General features: G+C 45.8%; 1 protein-coding gene across 1 annotated transcript in view; it reads left to right on the forward strand.

Annotated features, from left to right (window-relative positions):
- Nucleotides 1–4,105, forward strand: part of SEC61B (Sec61 translocon beta subunit) — a 13,009-nt gene that overhangs the window by 973 nt on the left and 7,931 nt on the right. The window lies entirely within an intron of this gene.

A 4,105-nucleotide genomic window follows, 5' to 3' on the forward strand; every position in this document is an offset into this window, starting at 1 on the left:
CCCCCCCCCCCCCTTTTGCATTGGCGGGGGTCAGGCAGTTCGTTGCAGGCTGGGACTCTGCCAGCCTGCAAGGAAGTGCCACAGTTTCCCATGTTTTTCTCTTTTAAAGGAGAATCTATTTTTAAACATGGATCAACAACCTTTAAAGTATGTTCACTGCCCTTTCATATATCCTTACAACCCACTTTTGGGTTATGACCCACGGGTTCAGAAACACTGGTCTAGCCTGCTTCATCTGTAAGGTGCATATCTACCCTGCCTTCTACTTGGCCTCAGACTGATGTGGCTGACTACATCTCCTGTATGCAACCATACCGGTTCCAGGGCTGATGAGTTATGCAGAAAAGAAAAACTGACAGATGTTTGATGTTCTCTGGTCACATGCACTTTCCCAGTCAAGAAGAGTGGTGGTCCTGTCCCACGGATGTGTTCTGTTACCTTAGCTTCAGTAGGAAAATAAGAAAATACAGTCTGTAAGTAGAGAGCGAGTATTTTATAAGTAGAGAGAAACTGAGTGTAGTATTTCTGTAGATGCCCACAGGTACAGAGAGGACTGCCATTTTCCAGTACAGGCAGTCCTCAAACTTACAACACAATCGGTTCCTGAAAACTGCATCTTAAGTCAAAACGTCGTAATGCCAGAACCAGTTTTCCCATAGGAACAATGTTATAAACGGGGTATTGTTTCCTTTACCACGATTGACACAGCTGCGTCCAGCTGGTAATTTTGTTGTGGTGGGGGCGCAGTTCAATGTCCCCTCAGCGAGAGAGGGATTGGGGGTGGGTGGCTCGCACTGCTTTACGCCACCGGTCCGGGAGCTGCTTGTGTGGCGGCTTGTCTGGTGGCGCTTGCCACTGCTCCTGCTGCTGGTTCGGGAGGGCATGGGGTGGGGAGTGTACCCCAGGATCTGTGCAGGAGGGCCAGGGCTGCACTTCAGGCGGAAGGTGCTGGGAGGGGGAGCTATGCCCCCCCGCCGCTCGCCCAGTTTGCTGGGGTTGGCACAAGACAGCTTCTGTGCTGCCTCTGGACAAGCGGCAGGAGCCAGCTTGGCATCTCTGCGCCCCCTGGATGAGCAGCAGCTTTGCCTTGGCTCGGCGAGTGGCATTAGGGCATGGTGGGGGGTGTGCGCCACCCAAAAACTTGCTGCAGCCCCTCCCCTAGAACCACTGCTCTACTGCCTGCCCTGCCTCGATCTGGAGGCACCCCCCCTCCCCATGTCCTGCCACTGCTCACCCAGCCGGGGCGAAGCTGCTGCTCATCCAGGAGGCACAGGGAGGCCAGGACTGCTCCCGCTGTTCCATGCCAGTTGTTTGGAGGCAGCACTGCAGCTCAGTCTCACAGTGGCTGGGTGAGTGGCAGGGGAGCATAGCCCCTGCTCCCCGTGCCTTCCGCCTAGTGCAGCCCCAGCCCCACCAGCCCTGTGAAGATCCTGGGGCGCACGCCTCCGTCCCATGCCTTCCTGGACTGGCAGTGGGAACAGCGGCGAGAGCTGCTGGACAAGCTGCCACACGAGCACTCCCTGGACCAGTGGTGCACAGCAGCACCAGGTTCCCCCCGCCTCTCCCTGGGCAGCGCTTGTCCCAGCCCCAATCCCTCCCACGCTGCGGGGGCATTGACCTGTCCCTCCATTCCCCTTCCCCCACAACAGACTTACCAGTTGTTCGCAGCTGTGTTGACCATCATAAAGGTGAAACTGGCATGGGAACCTTGAAACTTAGTTTACAAATGTCATAAATGCCATTTGTCATAACTCAAAGTCGTAAGTTGAGGACTACCTGTACATGGCAACTGTCAACTCCCCCCCCCCCCCAAAAAAAAGCTACTTTCCCCACGTACTCTTGAGACTTCTACAGTACTTTGCACTTTCAGTCACAAACCTTTCAACTTTGCTATAACCATGTTCAGGCTAAGACAGAGTGGTCAGAGCAGCCTTGTGAGGAGCAGCAAGGAAGCTTACTGATGAACTTCTGTTTCTCCTTTTTATAGTTAGGGGCTGCTAACTCATAACTCTTCTCTGACACAGTTTGGCTAGGGATGATCCTGCCTCAGGCAGGATGAACCAGATTAGGGGTTCCTGAACTGGTATGTGTACCCCTGGGCATGTGCAAGACATGTCTGAGGGGTACATGGGGGAAATTGTGTAATAGTGGATTTAATTTTCATTATAATAACAATTGGAATTTAAGGGGCTAAAATATAAAACATGCTGGTAGGAGTATGTGGGCAGCTGGTAAATTTGGAAGGGGTATGCAATAAGGAAGTTTGGGAACCTCTGGACTACATGGCCCCTAGTGGTCCCTTCCACCTCTACTGCCCTGTGACTGACTTACAGGTCAGCACTGCCCCATTCTCACAGTTGTGCTCTACGTCACTAGAATTTCACCATGACTTCCTTTTTTCTCCTTTCCCCTATCCCTCCCCACTTTCACTCCCAGTCAGTAGTTTTAGCACATAGGTTTTAGTGCACTGGAATAGGTGTGCCTGGGTGCAGTCCTCCTGTGGCCTAGTTAAGGTTTCTTTTCTAAAGGTCATGTTCCCAGTCAGGATTCATGTGAATCCCAACCTGAGTATGGAATAGCTTCTGGCCAATTTCACTGAAGGTCTGAAACCTTTTATGAGTACTTGTAGATGCTGTGATTACAGCACATGCTTTCAAAAAATGTCCTCCCTTTCTGTTTTTGAGGAACAAGAATCAGAAATTCTAGTCCCTGACTTTTTAGGAAAAGTTTTAAACAGTTGAAAACTGCTTATAAGAAAACTTTGTTTTAGTTGGAAACACTGTTATTATTTATTCATTATTAAGAAATGAAGTACCGTCTTGCTGTTTAAACGTGCATATGTTTTGCAGTGGTTCTGTTCTTAAAATGGTATATTGAGCTTAGGTGTCTGCACTTAAAAATCAGAAATGATAAGAATTCCAAGATGGGTAAGCTGTTTTGATGTGTCCCCCCAAAATAAATGACTGTCTCTCTTTTTTTAAAGGCAGAAATTTAATTAAATATAAAATCTTTTAAAAAAAGAAATTTTGGAGATAAAGACCTATGTTCAATTTGAACTAGAAATGTTAAAATGGGAAATGGGGTATTACTGAAAATTGTTCTCCCTACTGCCATGCTAAGGTATGTTTTGGCGAATCTCATTGCTGAGATTACAGGGGCACTTAACTTTTGAGCAGAATGATTTACTTTTATGTAGCATTACGATAGAGAATCAAATTGGATTTATACTGGGAAGTGGACTTACTGGATTTGAAATCTATGCTGTTTTTTGGATGCAAAGTCATTTACTGTGGCTGTGTACTGTCAGGTTCCTTAAGGGAGTTTTAACTAGATTGTCAAAACGAAATTGCATGTAATGAGATGAGAAGTACTGTGCTTTGGGAGGGAAATGCTGAAAACCTGGAGATCAACCAAGGATATCTATAGAGTATATAGTAGAAGGGTGAAAATGTGTAGTGACTTACCAGACCACTGTTGAATAGCTTCCCGTCTCCTCTCCACTCAGTGTGTTCAGAACTGTGAAATCAGCATCATTTAACAAAGTTCCTTAATTAATGCTTTTATAATGTTCCTGATTTATTCTGGCCAGTCATAATGCAGTGTAGTTTATGTAGCACTTTGTTGTTAATAACCAAATACTAGTTTTACATGAAGGCTAATGATATACCTGGGAGTCATTGGTTTTACAGAATGTTTTGGAAGAAATGGTGCTTAATATAAAGTCTATCAGATGCAGCCCCATATAAAAGGGCCCTCTTAACAAAATCACTTGATTTCAAGTGATTCATTTTGCCTGCCTATATTTGTTGATGAACTCTGCATCAGAATAAAATAAAGCTGCCTTTGCATCAAGATGTAGGTAAGGTAAGTTATCTTTTTTCACTGGGGGGAGGGGGTTTAATAATTTTCAGAATCTTTGCGCATTTAACCTGAGTTTGTGAAATCCTTTAAATGAACCTAGATTTCTGTGTGGTTTTCTTGGTGACTTATTTTTCTCTTGTCAGTTGAGTGAACTTGAGAAATTTTAATTTTCTCACTTTTTAAGGATTTACAAGTAAGAAGAATTGCTTTGGATCATTTCACTATCTTCCTTAGTATGAACTTG

This window comes from Gavialis gangeticus, unplaced genomic scaffold, assembly GCF_001723915.1.
Source record: "Gavialis gangeticus isolate Ggan-Ray unplaced genomic scaffold, GavGan_comp1, whole genome shotgun sequence".
Lineage (NCBI taxonomy): Eukaryota > Metazoa > Chordata > Crocodylia > Gavialidae > Gavialis > Gavialis gangeticus.